Source organism: Theropithecus gelada, chromosome 11, assembly GCF_003255815.1.
Source record: "Theropithecus gelada isolate Dixy chromosome 11, Tgel_1.0, whole genome shotgun sequence".
NCBI lineage: Eukaryota > Metazoa > Chordata > Mammalia > Primates > Cercopithecidae > Theropithecus > Theropithecus gelada.
Genome location: NC_037679.1, coordinates 71,728,043 through 71,748,752, shown reverse-complemented (window position 1 = coordinate 71,748,752; position 20,710 = coordinate 71,728,043). Strand labels below are relative to the sequence as shown.

The 20,710-nt window shown below is 42.1% G+C and overlaps 1 protein-coding gene across 2 annotated transcripts in view; it reads right to left on the bottom strand.

The window, feature by feature from the left end:
- RPH3A (rabphilin 3A) overlaps positions 1-20,710 on the bottom strand; it is a 338,247-nt gene that overhangs the window by 246,685 nt on the left and 70,852 nt on the right. The window contains exons 2-3 of one of the 2 annotated variants that reach the window (XM_025402467.1): positions 19,928-19,977; positions 17,527-17,587 (exon numbers count right to left, since the gene is read on the bottom strand). The exons of the other annotated variant lie outside the window; for it this stretch is intronic. The gene's annotated coding sequence lies outside the window, so the exon portion shown is untranslated. The remainder of the gene's footprint in view (positions 1-17,526; positions 17,588-19,927; positions 19,978-20,710) is intronic. 2 annotated transcript variants of the gene reach the window in all.

Below are 20,710 nucleotides of genomic sequence, written 5' to 3'. Positions count from 1 at the left end.
AAGCCATGGAAGTGTATAATAGGGGGGTGGTCTCGTCTAGGGAAGTCAGAGAAGACTTCCTGGAGGAAGAGACATTTGATCTGAGGTCTGAAGAACATAGTGGGCTTAACTAGGTAAAGACAGAAGGGGAGAACTTGCCATCCGTTCATTCAACAACATTTTATTAGTTCCTTCTCAGGCCATCCACTGTTCCAATGGGGAGCAAGAGATCAGATGAAGCAGGAGAATGAAGTCAAGATATTTGTCCCCAAGTCCTTCTTTGCAAAGTTGCCTCAGGATGACTGTGTCCCCTGAACTCAGTGATCCTCCAAGGTGACCTGCTCTAAACAATTCTCTCCTTCTGTGTTCCAGTATTCATATTCTCTCTCTCTCTCTCTCTCTCTCTCTCTCTCTCTCTCTCTCTCTCTCCATTCATCTCTGCCCAGGAATGGTAACAGCTCTTTTGCTTCTAGTCCTGGGTCCCTGCACTGTCCCTAGGTGTTCTCTTCATTCACATCTTTTTAATCAGTCCCTTTATAAATAACTTGTCCTTAAATTATCCTGATTTCAGTGTGCCATGTTTCCCACTGGGACTCTGACTTATAGAGAAAAAAAATCACAAATTACTCCTGCATTTTCTGCCTGAGCAATTAGGTGGAGAGTTGTACCATTTGCCAAGATGAACACTTGGAGAAAAAAGGGTCCAGGGTGGGAGGAAGAATTAAAAGCTACTTTTGACATATTAGTTGAGCTTCCTAATGAACATTCAAGTGAAGATGTGAGTATATACACAATTCCTAGGTATATATACTACTGCAGGGTAGAGGTTGGGGCTAGAGATATGTATCTGGGAGTTGCCTGCACATCCATAGCATTTAAAACCTTAAGACTGAACGAGATTGCCTAGAAAGGAAGAGAAATGAAGCAGAGAAAAATAACATGTGCACAGGTCCTGCAGCAGAAGAGGTGAGGCACTCTGCTTTTAAGGAACTTGGAAAAAGCCTTTGTGGCTGGAGCAGAGAACCAGAGAGTGGCTTGAGATGAGGCTGCAGAGGCGAAGTAAGGTCCCCATGGTGAGACTTCAGGTCTTTATCTTAAGAGCCTTGGAAGCCATTGAAATGTTATAGGTACACAGGATCAGATCAGTGATTCTAAATGGTGAAGGAGAATGAATTAAATCTAAGTCCCTGCTGACTGGAAATCAGTCATGATGAAAATAAAACCCATTTGAACATATGGTAACAATGACATTAAGAATTGGGCTCCAGAAATGTGGTTTACCCAATTTCTCAGGACTTTTGCTTTGGAGCAAAGTAGATGTGCTGGGAGGAGCACTGAGAGACCCTTCCCTTTCCCCATTTTACCTTTAAGAACCTACTTCGCAGGGGCAGACATCTCTTCCCCACCAAGCTCTCTGATTCATGCATCTTTGCCACTTCAACTACTGCTTTTTAATTCAGTTTGCTTTGACCAGAAAAAAACTTGCAGCTGAAAAAAGAAGTCTTCCTGCCGCTTATTTCCCCAAGTTCCAAGTGTGAAGGGGGGAACTAAAGCAGTCCTATTTTCACATCATCAACTGCCCAGCTGGATTGTAGCAGTTAAACGTGAGAAGTTGCAGGTGAAGCCCGCAGCAGCTGTAAGTGTCAGAGCTGGGAGGCACAGGCTGGTTCCAAAGGCAAGGAGAATTGATGGCAATGAGGACCAAAGACTGGCCAGGGAAGAAAATCCAGAATGTAGTCACATCTGATGGATGAAATAGGACCCTAAAAGGCAAGGCTTTTAGACATATCCCCTACCTTCCCTGAACCACTAAAATGCCCCTGGCACCACACAGCAGAGGAAAAAAGACATCAGCTATTAAGTTCCATTTCTGTCTGAAACAGCAGCAAGATAATTTCCCATCAGTGACCTACATTGTGGCTGCAGCCACAGCTGAATCTGCAGAAACTGACTCCCAGCTCAGGTAAAGGCAAGCAGTTGGAGTTGTCTGATACATCAATGCATGCGTCGAGTAAGTAGCAAGGGAGTTGACCTGCTAGTCTTGAACTTCATGCTTTTCACCCTAAGTTCACTTAGATTCACCTGATCAACCAGTGGCCTTGTGCCTTTGAAATAACCGTGCCTGCTACAAAGGCTGCATGTGGCTCAGGAAGGCTTTGCAGTGGCAAAGTAACTTTCAGGAAATCTGATGTTTCTAAAATCTGAGTTTATGAAACAGTTATGGGAGGTCATTCACATCACAAGACAATGCTTCCTTTTCATCAAATGAATTCACAACTGGTTTTCCTAAAATAAGTCTAATCTCCTATGCAATTAAGGAGATAGACCAAAACTCTGACAGGAGAGCCTGAGATTGGGGAAGAAAGGATAAAAGAAATTTGAGAAAAGCCTGAAAATAGCCGAAATCAAGCAAACATTCAAATTCAAACAAACAGCAGCAATTAAATAATAACAACAATTAAAATGTATAGCATACCTGACCTTGTGCCAGGCACTGTTCTCAGCCCTTTACCTAGATTTACTTATTTAATCTTCACAAAATTTAACCTCTAAGATAAGGACAATTATTATCTCTACTTTACAGATGAGGAAACAGGCATAAAGAGGTTAAGTGATTAGTCGATTTCTAGTAAGTAGAACAGCCAGCATTCGAGCCTAGATAGTCTGAGTCCTGAAAGTCAGTAGGACAATACGGCCCTTCTGACACACGAAGTTCAATAATGAGATAGGGTTGGATTGTTTCTAAGTCCCCTTTTGTTGCTGACATTCCCTGTGTTTACAAGTCCTAGGGAGTCATAGCTCTGTTTCACATGAGCAGAGGCATTTGTTCCTGGATTCTAAGTTGGAGGCCATCTTGATCTAGACTCCCTCAAAAGCAAAGCCTGAGATATGGACTTGGGTACAGATCATTTATTTGGGAGGTGATCCTGGGTACAGGGGTGAGGCAATAGGAGAGTGAGATGAAAAGGAAAGAAAATCCATTAAAGATGTGTTAGTGAGCTGGTTACCTCTGTGGGCAACTATGGCTTAACCTTGCTGGGGAGCCTCCAATGGACCATGTGTAATGTGTGTGCCTCACAATGTCCCTCTGAAGGACAACCTGGGGTATTTTTCCACGAATTCTTATCTCCCCCAACCCCCACCATGGAATGAGAGAGACTTCTGAGAGTGTTAACTCCCCAGCTCTTCCAGCCACAGACTGAGGAGCCTCCTGCGATACAGAAGAGACCTCTGAAACAGAAAAACGTAAGAGGCCGTGCAGTCGGTGCGCTGTGCATCAGAAGACATGGGGTCGTGGTGCTGTCCATCCTCTCAGTGCTGAAATCAGGTTGCGCAGAGGGGATGTGATGCAAAACACAAAAATCATCTCCAACAGATACCAGGGGGTGACCTCTCTTGCTACCTTCCATTCAAAACTTGAAGTTGCCCTCCACAGCCCTATGTCTCAGCCCCTCTCTCTCTCTCCCTTATAATGAAGACAAGGACAATTCACTGGAACCAAACTCCCCAGGGGGCCAATCCAGCAGCACTTCTCATTTACCTCTTCCAGGCCTCTAGTAAACTATATATAGGAGATTTGTTTTCAACTATTACATCCAGAAGATATGTTTCACACCCCACATTTACTTCCATCTGTCTAGATAACTACAAATATTCCTTACTGGTCTCCCTGCCATCCAGTCCTGCCCATTCTCCAACCTTCGACCAAAAGCTACTTTCTGGAGAGAGAACCTGATGGTTTACCTCCCGCTTAAATCCCCCACATATATCCCCATTGCCTTCAGGACATAATCCTAACTCCTCACCATGGCTCATAAAGCCTTCTGCCTTCTTCCTTCCTGGTCTGACCTTCACCCTTTCTTGCCTCCAGCCTCTCCACATGTACTCCATGCTTAAGCCACATGAACTCCCAGCATTTCCCCTGTACCCCTCTCTAAGCCTTTGCACATGCTATTCCCTTGTCCTGAAATATTTTGACCTTTTACCTACATATTCTTCAAGACTCAGCTCAAAAACTGTTCCCCTTGGGAACTGTTGGCTTGAGCTTCTCAGAACATGCCACCCACACTTCTTTCCCCATCCAACTCTCAACCATAGAGTAGGCCTTTGATCCAGACCCAGTCAATGAGTCAACCAGAGTCTGCCATCCTTCTGAACAACGTGAGCTTTTAGGAATAGACATGTGACCCAAGCTTAGCCGTCTTCTTTGGGATGTTCTAGTAAAACTAGTGAGGAAGACAACCTCTTTCTCTTGATTTATATGCTGGAAAGATGTGATTCTGTAGCTTTGAGGTGAGCATTTTTCATCATATGGTAAAAATGAGACAGTAGCAGGAGACAATGAGGCCAACGCGCTGGGGGTGTATTGGTCTGGACTCCTGGTTTTGAAAGACAGAAACCCAATTCAAACCCATTTTAGCAAATAAATAAATAAATAAGAATTTATGGGGCCAGGCACAGTGACTCATGCCTGTAATCCCAGCACTTTGGTAGGCCAAGGCAGGAAAATCACTTGAGCCCAGGAGGTCAATATCAGCCAGAACAACATAGTGAGACCCCGTCTCTATAAAAAATAATAATAATAAGTAAATTATCTGGGCATGGTGGTGCGTGCCTATGGTCCCAGCTAAGGGGAGACCAAGGTGGAAGGATTGCTTGAGTCCAGGAGTTCAAGACCAACCTGGGCAACATGGCAAAAACCCATCTCTACAAAATACATATATATAAATTCGTCAGGCATGGTAACACACACGCGTAGTCCCAGCTACTCAGGAGACTGAGGTGGGAGGATCACTTGAGCCCAGAAGGTCAAGGCTGCAGTGAGCCAAGATTGCCCCACTGTACTCCAACCTGGGCAACAAAGTGAGATCCTGTCCCCACCACTGAAACAAAGAATTTATGGGCTCACATTATTGGAGAATCTAAGGGTATATGTTTGACTCAGATCAGGCTTGGCTTAATCCAGAAGCTTAACTAATTCTTTCTTTCTCTTTATCTCTCTCTGTTTCTCTCTTTCTCTCTCTCTCTCTCTCTCTCTTTCTCTCTCACACACACACATACACACACACACACACACCAATCACTTAGCCATCCTCATCTCCGCTTGGCTTCACTCTACATGATAGGCACCACCAGCTCCATGCTCATATTCTTCTAGCTTAGAAACCCAGTGGAAAGGATACTTCTTCACCATAAATTTTTCAATCCGAGAGAAGTCTCCTCTGATTGCCCCAGCCTGGTCATGCACCCACCCCTATAGCTAGGGGTTTGGGAAAAATGGGTCACCATGATTAACAGGACCATAAAGCAGGAGTTGGCCAACTATGACCCATGGGTCAACTGGCCTGCTACCTGTTTTTTTGTAAACAAAGTTTTATTGGAATACAACCACACCCATTCAGTTGCATATTGTCTATGGCTGCTTTCCTGCTACAATGCTTTGGTACTGAACTCAGAGTTCAGCAGTTGAGAGAGAAACCATATAGCTTGCAAAACCTAAAATAATTACTATCTGGCCCCTTCTGAGAAATGCCTGCTGACCTCTGCCATAGACCATGGGAGAGGAATGAGCTCCCATTTTGCATACAGCAAAAGCCAGCACTGCCTCTCATTGTGTGACCTTAGGCACGTCACAACCTCTCTGAGCTTTGGGTTCCTGATCTATAAAAGGAAATAACAATACTTTCCTCACAGGATGGATGGATTGATTGATGGATGGATGGATGGATGGACTGATAGATGGATGGATACATAAAGATATCTCATGCCAAAACTTCTTTGTCCAGCATTGTGTTGGAGAAGTGATTAATCTGGAGTGAGTCAAATGGGAGACACACCAGGGAAACACTCCCTTACAGCAGATAAAGAGCTTCATACAGAGTCACTCACACTGTAAGCACTCAATACATGGTAGACCAAACCAGAAAAGTTAATCAAAACCCAGAGAAAGCAAAGCTGCTCTGCTCAATGAGTGTAAAGTAAATAACTTTGCAGAGGTACAGAATGACTTTCAGCATTTTGTCCTCCCTCCTCCCTACTGAGATTCTGACGCAATTATGTCTCAGTCAGAAGAAAGCAATTTTGTCCCCATTGTATAGAGAGGAGAGGATGATCCCTGCTTTGATGTTCAAACGCCTCAGGTGTACAGTTGCACCTCGGGTGCAGCTGCAGATGACCACCAACCCAAAATACACTAGGTCCTTTTATTTAGGGGGTGGGTGGTGGCTGGGGGGAGTTTGTTCAATGCTACCACAGAAACAAAGTGTTTTCATTTTAAGCAGCGGAATTGCTTCCAAAATCACTTCCTTAATTCCTCACAGAAGGTAGCACATCCACTCTTAAGGAAACATCCTGAAGACTGAACAAGAGACAAAACTCTGAACCCCACAGCTGCTTCCTATCAACAGCCTCTTACTCTTTCTGAGGTTCAGTTGCCTCATCTGTAAAATGAGCGGACAACTGTTTCCTTCCAGGAAGATCCCTTCCATATGTATAGACCGAACAGTGTTTCTACTTGCTATTTTTGCCTTTTAAATAAAACACACTATTTCCTAAAACCTAAACAAGAATCCCAGGTGCACATTTACCAACCACTTTCCACGGGCCAGTTATCTGCTGGGTCCTCTACACACGTTTCCTCCACAGAATCTACACACCCGCCTAAGAAAGCAGGGGCTGTAGTGATCCCCCTTGTCAGATGGAAAAACTAAGGCTTAGGGAGTGGCTCTGGCTTGCTCAAGGCCATCTATCAAGTGAGTAGTAGATCCAAGATTTGAACTTAGGTCTGTCTGACTTTAAATCCCACAATTCTATTTTGCACTTGAGGAAACTGAGGCATCAAAAAGCTAAATGAGGCACCAAAGGTCTCATCCTGCTCCCAGTCACCATTCTGTATTCCACAGGAGTACGCACAGCAGGAGTCTGAGGCTCAGGGACCCGAGAATGTATTTGGATGAAGCATTCCATATGTAATCACATTGCCTCTTCACACGAACGCTCTGAGGTAGGCAGTATAATTATCTCCATTTTTCAGTTGAGGAAACTAAGCCTCTATGAGGCCAGAAGTGAGCCAGTGATGGAATGAAGGCAGACTCCTTTCCCTGTTCTAAAGATGGTACCAAGCCAACTGGTAGATGACCAGAGCTTGTCTATTCTCCCGGGGCTCCACTGCCCAGCTGTCAGATCCCACGAGAATCTATTCATCACCCTGTGCATAGATCAGTGTGGCCTAAGGGTTAATTAAGAGCAAGGGCTGGACCTAGACTTCCTAGATTTGAACCCCTCCTCCACTGCACACTAGCTGTGGGCATGTTGCTTAATCTTTCATGGACCTCAGTTTTTCCATCTATAAAATAGGATTAAAAAAAATAGTTTTGGGATTTTTGTTTGTTTGTTTTGAAGACAGGGTCCCACTTTGTCACCCAGGCTGGAGTGCAATTGTGAAATCGTAGCTCAGTATAGCCTCAAACTGCTGGCCTCATGTGACCCTCCTGCCTCAGCCTCGCAAAGTGTTGGAATTACAGAGGTAAACCACCTCACCCAACCAAAAAGTAGTTTTTATAGCTCTTCCTTTTCGCTTCCCTTTGGCAGCCATTAGGTGGTACAGAGCAAGACAGGAGATGGGGAGAGGTCAGGAGTAGGATGAGAAGGGAATTGGTTTGGGGAAGGGGGTGTGGCCAAGAAAGCAGACTGTTCATATATAGGAAGATTAATCAAATAAGCAACTAGAGTAAGAATAATGTGTGTCACTTTAGTCAATATTAGATAAGGGAGTTACAAATATAGAAAGGGAGAAAACTAGAATAAACCCTGTGGCATTGAATTAGAATTAGAGTTCTATGGTTTTCAATACATAGACTGGTGTAGATTGATATATATAGATGATTATGCATATCTATATATTTACTGATGTATATATCAATGCATAGATGCATAATATGCATATATTTGTTTATCAATGCTTATAATATGCATATATTTGCATATGTGTGGGTGTTTATATATTCATATCCATATCTTCCCTACTTCTGTCTCTTAGAGGACCTGGGAAAAGCAATACCCCAATGTTGATGAGTACACCTCATACCCAGATCCTAGCTTCTAAAAACCATTCACCACTAAAAAGAGACAGGGCTTTTTGGAGAAATGACTGATTGCAGGGCTGGATCAAGGAAAATGCAAGATGAAACTGGAGTATCCTGTACCAGAAAGCGAAGGGACACTCGAAGAATGATGCGGATGGATCAAAAAGACCTAGGAGTCAGCGTGAAAGAGCTCCTACTGGCCAAACCAGGGACAATGACAGTAATTAATTAGAACCCCATGAAATGAAATTGGCAACAATGAGTCCATACAGTGATCAATTGATAGATAGATAGATTGATTGACAGAAAGATAAAGTTAGATGAGGAATGGGATTTTTACATAGCCTCAAAGTATTTCCCACAAAATAGATATCAATTATAAAAAGGAAAAGGATAACTTTACTTGTAGAAGCCTGGCAGACACTGCTTTAATCAAGTGATCAAATTGAATATCATCAGTAATGAGACAGATCAAAATCATGTGCCACCCAACAAGATGCAAGGAGAACCCAGCATCCCTTCTGTAATACTCTTGCTAAAGATGCACAACCTGAATTTAATCATCAGAAAACATTAGATAAATCAAATCTGAGGGACATTCAACAGAAAACTGGCCCATAATCTTCAAAAGTGTCAAGGTTAGGAAAGTCAAAGAAAGTCTGAGAAAGCATTTCAAACTGAAGGAGATTAAAGATATATGACAAGTAAATGTGATGCCTGATCCTAGGTGAGATCCTTTCATTCCGAAGGACTTTCCTGGGGGCTAGATGGTTGTGATGTATTCTCGTTCATTTCTTGGTTAGGATGGTTGTAGTGTGGCTAAGCAGGAGAATATCTTTGTTTGTAGGACATAAACACTAAAGTGTTTCTAGGTGATGGGGCAGCAGGTAGCAATCTACTCCCAAGTGATTCAGTGGGAAAAAAAAAACTTTGGTGCTGTACTCACAACTTTTCTGTAAATTTGTGATTGTTTAAAAAAATGGCTAAGTACATAACAAAGATAATCTATCTACTACATGAGATATGAGTGCTAAGCACAGTGCCTGGTGTAAAGTGAGTTCTCAATGTTAACTGTTAATATCAGCATCTTTTCCCCCTTCCTCCAAGCCCACGTAGATGGACCATGAGGCACCATTGGTCTGGAAGGTCAATTAATCTGGCAATCTGGGCACCAGTCCAACAGGAACCATTACCTATCAACAAACTGATCTTGTCCCAATAGATCAAGCACTTAGCAGCCATTCCTACAGATACAGCAAAACATTTGTTTTCATTAGAGCATTTTACAGACAAACAAGCCATACGATCCATCAGCAATCCTGTTGGCTCAACCTGCAAAATATATCCAGTATCCAACACCTCTTATCACCTGCACAGCTGACACCCTGGAAGGAGACATCGTCTTCTCTCACCCGGATCATTGTAACTGCTTTCTAATGAGTTTCCCTGCCTTTGCCCTCAATGCCCTGCAGTCTACCCTCAACACAGCAGACAGAATGGTCCTGCTAAAAATAAAATAAGATGGCCAGGCACTGTGGCTCATGCCTGCAATCCCAACACTTCGGGAGGCCGAGGTGGGCAGGATCACTTGAGGTCAGGAGTTCGAGACCAGCCTGACCAACACGGTGAAACCCCGTCTCTACCAAAAATACAAAAATTAGCCAGGCATGGTGGCGCACACCTGTAGCCCCAACTACTTGGGAGACTGAGGCACAAGTATTGCTTGAACCAGAGAGGTGGAGGTTGCAGTGAGCTGAGATTGCACCACTACACTTCAGCCTGGATGACAGAGCAAGATTCCATCTCAAAATAAATAAATAAATAAATAAATAAATAAATAAATAAATAAATGGAATTAAAAATACATAAATAAAATAAGATTTTAAAATCAGATCCCACTTCCTCTGTCAAAGTCTTCCAGAGATGCCGTACTTCATAGACTTGACAGTGGTCTACAAGGCTCTGTGCAGTCTGCCCCATATCTCACCAACCTCATCTCCTCCCACATTCCCTCTTGCTCACACTGCCCCATTTACACTGTTCCATGAGCACAGCAGAGAGGCACCCACCTCAGGGCCTTTGCACTGGCTGTTCCCTCTGCCTGGAATGCTCTTCCCCTTATCCACACAGTCAATTCCCTCCCTTCTTCAGGTCCTTGCTCAAATGTTACCTTCCCAGTGAGGCTTCCTCTGACCCCCTATTTAAAATCACAACACCCATCATCTCAGCACTCCCTACCCACTTCCCCATTTCATTTTTTCATGGCAATCTTCACTTTCTAAAGCCTCTGTATTATTTATTTACTCATTTTGTTTGTTTTTTGGACTGCTCATAATTATCATAATACAATCACATACCACATAATGTTTAGGTCAATGATGGACCACATAAACCTACAATAGTGATCCCATAGGGTTATAATGGAGCTGGAAAATTCCTATCACCTAATGACATTATAGCCATCATAAGATCATAGCATAACGCATTACTCATTTGCTTGTGGTGACGTTGGTGTAATCAAATTTATTATGCCATCAGTTGTATGAAAGTACAGCACATGCAATTATGTTCAGTATATAATACCTGTAATAATAATAAATGTCTATGTCACTGATTTATATATTTACTATACTTTATCATTATTTTAAAGTGTGTTCCTTCTACTTATAAAAAGAAAAGTTTGTGCATCTGACAAAGGACTAATATCCAGAATCTACAAGGAACTCAACTTAACAAGAAAAAAACAAATAACCCCATTAAAAAGTAGGCAAAGAACATAAACATTTCTCAAAAGAAGACATACAAGTGGCCAACAATCATATGAAAAAATGCTCAACATCACTAATCATCAGAGAAATGCAAATTAAAACTACAATGAGATCCCATCTTACACCATTCGGAATGGCTATTATTAAAAAGTCAATAGATGTTGGCAAGGATGCAGAGAAAAGGGAACGCTACTGGTAAGAATGTAAATTAGTACAACCTTTATGGAAAACAGTATGGAGATTTATCAAAGAACTAAAAATAAGCTACCATTCAACCCAGAAATTCTACTACTGGATATATATCCCCCCAAAAATAAATTATTGTATAAAAAAAGATACATTCACTCATATGTTTATCACATCACCATTCACAATAGCAAAGTCATGGAATCAACCTAAGTGTCCATCAATGGAAAATTAGATAAAGAAATTGTGGATATATATATACACCATGGAATACTATATGGCCATTAAAAAGTATGAAATTGTGTCCTTTGCAGTAACATGTGTGGAATTGGAGTCCGTTATCCTGTGGGAAATAACTCAGAAACAGAAAATCAAATATCGCATATTATCACCAATAAGTGGGAGCTAAATGATGGATACACGTGGACATAGAAAGTGGAATAATAGACACTGGGGACTCCAAAAGGGGGAAGAGTGGGAGGGGACTGGGTGTTGAAAAATTACCTATTGGGTACAATGTTCACTATTCGGGTTCTGGATACAATGGAGGGCCAAACCTCACCATTACACAATATATCCATTAGTGCAACTGAGGAAGACACTGAGAAGATAATGATAAATTCTGGAAGAATTACAACATCTACAACTACATCAAGAACCTTGCTTAGGCTTGGGGCGATGTCACCAAGGAGTATATAAATGGCATCTGCAAGAAGATACTCAAGAGATTTATCCATGACGTCAAAGGATTTGCCAAGGTTGAAGAGGTTGCAAAAATCAACACAGCTGTGGTTGAGATGGCAAACAACTTTGCACATGTGCCCCTAGAATCCATAATAATGAAAGAAAGTTTGCTGTAAAGCAGGATGCCATGTTAGGCCAGAAGCAGCCTCATACATCTGTGTTTACCAAGACTCGTGGCTGCATCATTTTCTCTTGCGCTCTTGTTCTGCCACCATGGTCCCTAAGTGCACAAAATCGACAGCTATTGTTGCCAGTAAGAGGCCATGTAGAGTGACTGACCTGGAAATGAAAAAACGAAATTGAAAGTGATGGTCGTTGCTCACTAGGCAAGCATGTCCCATTCCTACAGCTATGATCTTGAACAAGAACAAAGTGACTGGAGTTGTTTAAGGATCTACTTCATTGAAGGCAACAAGACTAACAAAAATGGGGCTGGGCATGGTGTATCACACCTGTAATCCCAGCAATTTGGGAGGCCGAGGCTGGTGGATCGCCTGAGGTCAGGAGTTCAAGGGCAGCCTGGCCAATATGGCGAAACTGCGTCTCTACTAAAAATACAAAAATATTAGCCGAACATGGTGGTGCGTGCCTGTACTCCCAGCTAGTCGCGAGGCTGAGGCACTAGAATCGCTGGGACCTAGGAGGCAGAGGTTGCAGTGAGCTGAGATCGCGCCACTCCCCTCCAGCCTGGGTGACAGAGCAAGACTCTGTATCAGAAAAAAAAAAAAAAAAAAAAAAAAACCAACAAAAATTTGAGATGGCCCCAAATCAGACATGAAGAAACTTCTATTGACCTGGATTGAAGACCAGACATACAAAGACATACAAGGGGATCCCTCTCAGCGCCAGGATGATCACGGCTTAAGCAAAAAGTTGGTTTTGCGATGCTGAAAGAAAAAGCTGGACTCGACTATGATGCTGAGTTTACTGCTAGCGCTGGGTGGTTTAAACAATTCAAGAATCGTTATTCATTACATAATGAAAATGTGAGTGGTGCATCTACGAGTGCTGATGTGAAGGCAGCTGAAGAATTTTTGGAAACTCTAGATAAGCTGATTGTAGAGGAAAATGACTTACCAGAGCAAATCTTCCCTATTCTGGAAACAGATGCCTGAAAGGACTTTCATCCATGGAGGCCAAGCCAATGCCAGGTTTCAAGGCTTTTAAGGACAGGATAACCATCTTGTTCTGAGACAATGTTGCAGGCTACAAAATGAAACCCTCTGTGGTCTGGCCTTCAAGCCATGACCTTCAAGCATATCAATAAGCACACATGCCAGAGGAGTAGAGAAGGAAAAAGAAGTCATGGATGACCCATTCCTCTTCCCAGATGCCCTCCTGAATTGCTCTGCCAGCAAAATGGGGAAACACTGATAGAGGAGAAGAACATGCCTTTCATGATTTTGCTTAGTGTTGATAATGCTCCCACACATACTCCTTTTATTGGTGATCTTCATCCCAATATCAAAGTGGTGTTTCTACCTTTGAACACCACCACCTTGAACTAACCAATGGATCAAGGAGTTATACAGCAGCTTATGAGGCCTACTATCTGAGAAGGACCTTTGCCCAGCCTATCGCTGCAACTGAGGAAGACACTGATGAATTCTGAAAGAATTGCAATGTCTATAACTACATCAAGAACCTTGCTGAGGCTTGGGGTGGTGTCACCAAGGGGTATACAAATGGAATCTGCAAGAAGATACTCAACGGATTTGTCCATGATTTCAAAGGAATTGCCAAGAATGAGGAGGTTGCAAAAAATCGACAAAGCTGTGATTGAGATGGCAGACAACTTTAACCCAGGTGTGGATGAAGATGACACTGAGGAGCTCCTAGAGGTGGTTCCTGAGGAATTAACTAATGAGAAGTTGGAACTGGAGCAGAAATGCATAGTGAAAAAAAGGCAAGAGAAAAGAAAACTGCAGAAGAAGGAAAAGAAGAATCCCCAAGAAAATTCACAGGGACAGGTTTAGTAGATGTTTCTGCAGACCTCAAAAAGCTCCTTAAAGAGTTTGAAAACAATATGGACCTCAATACTGAAAGGCTTTCATCAATAGAGGGGAATGTTCATGGTGTCTGCTTACAAGCACATCTATGATGACAAAAGGAAACAAACCAAGCAAACCCCTATGGATGTGTTTCTGAAAAGAGTGACATCTCCTCAAGAGCCTCAGCCAGGTCCTTCAGGAGGGACTCCAGAAGAAAGGACTGTTATCATAGGAGATGACAGTTCCGTGCAAGTTCTTGCCCCTGAAGACCTTCCAGTGGAAAAGTGGAAGGTAACGATACTAATACAGCTAATATAGTGTGTGTGTATTTAACAATGTCTGTGTGTGTAGGCCTAGGCTAATGTATGTGCTTGTGTTTTTGTTTTTAACAGAAAAAAGTTTAAAAAGTAAAAATAATTTGTTTGAGTTCTTTATAGGTTCTGGATATTAGCCCTTTGTCAGATGAGTAGATTGCAAAAATTTTCTCCCATTCTGTAGGTTGCCTGTTCACTCTGATGGTAGTTTCTTTTGCTGTGCAGAAGCTCTTTAGTTTAATTAGATCCCATTTGTCAATTTTGGCTTTTGTTGCTGTTGCTTTTGGTGTTTTAGACATGAAGTCCTTGCCCATGCCTATGTCCTGAATGGTATTACCTAGGTTTTCTTCTAGGGTTTTTATGGTATTAGGTCTAACATTTAAGTCTCTAATCCATCTTGAATTAATTTTTGTATAAGGAGTAAGGAAAGGATCCAGTTTCAGCTTTCTACTTATGGCTAGCCAATTTTCCCAGCACCATTTATTAAATAGGGAATCCAAAGGGCTAATATCCAGAACCTACAAAGAACTCAAACAAATGTACAAGAAAAAAACAAACAACCCCATCAAAAAGTGGGCAAGGGATATGAACAGACAGTTCTCAAAAGAAGACATTCATACAGCCAACAGACACATGAAAAAATGCTCATCATCACTGGCCATCAGAGAAATGCAAATCAAAACCACAATGAGATACCATCTCACACCAGTTAGAATGGCAATCATTAAAAAGTCAGGAAACAACAGGTGCTGGAGAGGATGTGGAGAAATAGGAACGCTTTTACACTGTTGGTGGGATTGTAAACCAGTTCAACCATTATGGAAAACAGTATGGCGATTCCTCAAGGATCTAGAACTAGATGTACCATATGACCCAGCCATCCCATTACTGGGTATATACCCAAAGGATTATAAATCATGCTGCTATAAAGACACATGCACACGTATGTTTATTGCGGCACTATTCACAACAGCAAAGACTTGGAATCAATCCAAATGTCCATCAGTGACAGACTGGATTAAGAAAATGTGGCACATATACACCATGGAATACTATGCAGCCATAAAAAAGGATGAGTTTGTGTCCTTTGTAGGGACATGGATGCAGCTGGAAACCATCATTCTCAGCAAACTGTCGCAAGAACAGAAAACCAAACACCGCATGTTCTCACTCATAGGTGGGAACTGAACAATGAGATCACTTGGACTCGGGAAGGGGAACATCACACACCGGGGCCTATTATGGGGAGGGGGCAGTGGGGAGGGATTGCATTGGGAGTTATACCTGATGCAAAGGACGAGTTGATGGGTGCAGCACACCAACATGGCACAAGTATACATATATAACAAACCTGCACGTTATGCACATGTACCCTAGAACTTAAAGTATAATAATAAAAAAAAAGTAAAAATAAAATAAAAAGTTCTTAAAGTAAAAACGCTTATAGAATAAGGATATAAGGAAAGAAAATATTTTGCACAGTTATACAATGTGTTTGTGATTTAACAATGTCTTTGTGTTTTCACAAGAGTCAAAATTTTGAAAGATTAAAGATAACTATTGGGTACTAGGCTTAATACCTAATACAACAAACCCCTATGACACGAGTTTGCCTATATAGCAAACTTTCACACGTACCTCTGAACCTAAAATAAAAGGTTTTTTTAAGTATATAAAGTAAAAAGGTTATAGCAAGGTAATTTATTTTTGAAGAAAGAAAATTTTAAATAAATTAAGTGTAGCCTAAGCAGACAGTGTTTATAAAGTCCACAGTAGTGCACAGTAATGTCCTAGGTCTTTGCCTTCACTCACCACTCACTCACTGATTCACCCCTCACCCAGAGCACCCTCCAGTCCTGCAAGCCCCATTCCTGGTAAGCTCTCTACACAGGTGTACAATTATATTTATCTTTCTTTTTTTTTTTTTTTAAATAGAGTCTCGCTGTGTTGCCCAGGCTGGAGTGCAGTGGCATGATCTCAGCTCACCGCAATCTCCGCCTCCCGGGTTCAAGCAATTCTCATGCCTCAGCCTCTTGAGTAGCTGGGAATACAGGCTAATTTTTGTGTTTTTAGTAGAGATGGGGTTTCACCGTTGACCAGGCTGGTGTCAAACTCCTGACCTCAGGTGATCCACCTGCCTCAGCCTCCCACAGTGCTGGGATTACAGGCATAAGCCACCTCCCTCGGCCTGTATTGATCTTTTATACTGCATTTTTATTGTATCTTTCCTGTTTAGATATGTTTAGATACACAAATACTTACAATTGTGTTATAGTAGCCTACAGTAGTCAGTACAGTAACACGCTGAACAGATTTGCAGCCTAGGAGCAATAGGCTACGCTATACAGCCTAGTGGTACAATAGGCTATACCATCTAGGTTGGTGTAAGTATACTCTATGACGGTTGAATGAGAACGAAATCACCTAAGGATGCATTTCTCAGAGCACCTCTCCATCATTAAGCCACACATGACTGTTTTGCTCTTTGAGGGCAGAGGTATTGGCTGCTTATTTTCACCAAAACATTCCAGCATCTAAACTGTGCCTGAAACATGACAAAAGCAATCAGGGAATATTGTTGAAAATGAATGAATGAGTCATTAAATGAATGAATGAGTTTTTGCATGGGGGAGAGGAAAGAAAGGAGGAGGAGAATAAACTGTGCAGGAACCACACCAGGTGGTGACACTCTCCAAGATCAAAGTCTCTGTTCTCTCCTGGGTCACTCAACAGCCACCAGTCCAGTCCCCATCCACTCTGGTCCCATGGTTATTAACACAAATGGAGGGAGTGACAGGTCTGGAGTTTTGTTGTTTTTGAGAAACAGGGTCTTTCTCTGTCACCCAGGCTGGAGTATAGTGGCACAATCATGACAACCTCAAGTTTCCGGGCACAAGCAATCCTCCCACCTCAGTCTCCCAAATAACTGGGACTATAGGTAAACGCCATCACACCCAGCTAATATTTTTATGTTTTTGTACGGACAGAGTCTCACTATGTTGCCCAGGTTGGTCTCGAATTCCTGGCCTCAAGTGATCCTCCCACCTCAGCCTCTCAAAGTACTGGGATTACAGGTGTGAGTCACCACACCCTGGCTCTAGATTTTTTTAAATTAAGGTCTCCACTTGGCAGTTTCTCAAAAACAATTCCCACATGATCTAGTAATTCCACTCCTAGGTATGTACTCAAAAAACTTGAAAGCAGAGATTCAAATGGGAATTTGTACATAAATGTTCATAGCACTATTCACAATAGCCAAAATGGGGAAACAACCCCAATTCTTCCACCAGATGAATAAATGGATAAACAAAATGTGGCCTAGCCATACAATGAAATATTATTCAGCCTTGAAAAAGGAATGAAATTCTGAAACGTGCTACAAAACATGGAACCTGTAAAACATTATGCTATGTAAAAGAAGCCAAACACAAAAGGACAAACCTTGTGTGATTCCACTTACATGAGGTATGTAGAATAGGCAATTTCAGAGAAGTAGAAAATAGAAACATGTTTGCCAGGGGCTAGGGAGAAGAGAATGGGGATGGGAATTATTGCTTAACAGGTACAGAGTTTCTGTTTGGAATGATGAAAAGGTTCTGGAAATGGACAGTAGTAATGGTTGAACAACATTGTGAATGTCCTTAATGCTACTCAATTGTGTATTTTAAAATGGTGAAAATGGTAAGTTTTATGTTCTTTACGTTTAGCACAATTAAAAAAGTGAAAGTTCATGTATTCCATGGCATTTAAAGTCTCCTGTAGCAAGAGTGAGACAGATCTATAGAACTCACAAGCAAATGTACCAAGATACAATTAAGTTTTTAAAACGCTGAATGGTTTTGGTTTGGTTGTAGGCAGGGGGGTTGGTTTGTGTTTGGGATTTTTGTATTTCTTTGTTTGTTTTGTTTGTTTGTTTGTTTTTTGGGAGTTCTTTTGGTAACGAGGCCTCACTCTGTTGTCCAGGCTGGGGTGCAATGGTGCAATCTCTGCTCACTACAGCCTCCACCTCCACTGGGGCTCAAGCCATCCTCCTGCATCAGCCTCCTGAGTAGCAGGGACTACAAGCACGCACCACCACGCCTGGATAATTTTTGTTTTATTTTGTTTTTGTAGAGACATGGTTTCACCATGTTGCCCAGGCTGGTCTGGAACTCCTGAGCTCAAGCGATCTACCCGTCTCAGCCTCCCAAAGTGCTCGGATTACAGGCATGAGCCACCACACCAGCCTTGAATGGTATTAATAATATGAACACAGTTGTATTAAAAATTACATGTTGCCAGGAATGATGGCTCATGTCTGTAATCCCAGCACTTTGGGAAGCCAAGGTGGGAGGATCACTTGCGGTCAGGAGTTCCAGACCAGGCCAGGCCACACAGTGAGACCCCTGTCTCTACAAAAACATTAAAAAATTAGCCAGATGTAATGTCACTCACCTGTGGTCCCAGCTACTCAGGAGGCTAAGATGGAAGGATCGCTTGAGCCCAGGAGGCGGAGGTTGCAGTGAGCTACAATCTGCCACTGCACTCCAGCCTGGGTGACAGAGTGAGACCCTATCTCAAAAAAAAAAAAAAAAAAGTAAATGTGCATACATATCTATTAATTCATTCAATAAATATTTATTGTCTTCATGTGTCAGACACTATTCTAGGAGCTAGGATTCAGCACTGGGGAAAAAAAGTCAAAACTTTCTGCTTCATGGAGCTGGCATAAGTTACATTTTGTTAAAAACAAACAAACAAACAAAACACAAGAATAAAAAAGGATATATAAAAGGGGATAAGAAAGATTCCACTTTTGGACCCCAAATCATCCCTCATTGTGCAAGAATTTCTTCTTGGCTTTTTCTTACCCAATCTGATAAGGAAGCCTTAGTTCAAGGAAGAGAGGAAGATTTGTAGAAAATTCTAAAATTGGATTAAGGGAGCTTAGCAATGATCAAGCCAATCTTCTCAGTGCAGCAGAGAGGTTAGAAATTCTGGCCCTGACATCAGGGAGGCCCGGACTCAAGTCCCACTTCCTCCATAAGTGGCTATGTGACCTTCATTGAGCCATTTCACACATCTACACCTCAATGTCCACACCTGCAGAACGGGGATAAAATTAGAGATGAGATAATGTAGCATGCAATTGCCCTGGCTGCTGGGACTGAACTGGAAATGTCAGTTTTCCCAGACTTCATTCACTCATTTGTTCTACATCCAGGAACTGAGGGGATGTGGATCTGCATTTGCTGCTTAATATATGATGATAACAGTGGTGCTAAAAGCTGGATCTACATTGACTGTCTATAACCTCCCAAAATTCATATGTTGAAATCCCAACCCTAGGACCTCAGAATGCAACTGTGTTTGGAGATAAGGTCTTTAAATGGTTAAGTCAAAATGAGGCCAATAGGGTAGGACCCTTATAAGAAGAGGAAGAGACACTAGGGATGTGTGCACACGTAGGAAAGCCATGTGAGAGCACAATGAGAAGGCGGCCGTCTGCAAGCCAGGGAGAGAGGCCTCAGGAGAAACCAACCCTGCTGACACCATGATCTTGGACTTTCAGCCTCCAGAACTGTGAGAAATAAATTGCCATTGTTTAAGCCACCCAGCCTGTGGCATTTCATTATGGCAGCCCTAACAGGCTAATACAAATGGTGAATAAAACAAAATGAGGTGTCTGCCTTCATGGAGTTTATAGTCTAATGCAGTATTCCTCAAAGTATGAGCACGCAATTACTATAAGAACTTACATCTGTGAATGCACATATTGCTTAGGACTGGGCCTGATATATAACAAATGATAAGAATACACAAGTCGTGCAATCTTTGATACAGATGGGGAAACTGAGGCCCAAAGAGCTGGTGGGACTTACCTCAGAGCTCAGTCCTGGCTAGTAGCTCCATCTTTGACCCAACTGATGACCTATGGAAAAAAATTTCATTCTTACTACCTCCATCACCTTAGTCCAGTAGTACCAACGGTCATAAATTCTCACTAAAGCATTGCATAGAGAGTTATTTTAAATAATTCAAAATAAAAATGTGCCAGGGCACAAAATAGAAAATCTCATTACTCTCCAAGATGAATGGACATGAACTTTTCCAACTCTGAAAGGGAATAAAATGGAATGTAGCACTATCTGAAGTCTACCAAGAGATCTGGTGTATTCTACATCAAAGAACCACAAAAATAAATACTATTGGTTTTAAATTTGTGTAAAGGGGCCTGGCATGGTGGCCCACGCCTGTAATCTCAGCACTTTGCAAGGCCGAGGTGGGCCTTGAGGCCAGGAGTTTGAGACCAATCCGGCCAACATGATGAAACCCCATCTCTACTAAAAACACAAAAATTAGCCAGGTGCAGAGGCACATGCCTGTAATCCGAACTACTCGGAAGGCTGAGGCACGAGAATTGTTTGAACCTGGGAGGTGGAGGTTGCAGTGAGTCGAGATCGCACCACTGCACTCCAGCCTGGGCGACAGAGTGAGACTCTGTCTCAAAATAAATAAATAAATAAATTCATGTAAAGGAAAAACCAACCACCAAGAATTTTAAATCAGTAATTTTTTGTTTGTTTGTTTGTTTTGTTTTTTGAGACAATGTCTTGCTCTGTCACCCAGGCTAGAGTACAGTAGCATAATCACAGCTCACTGCA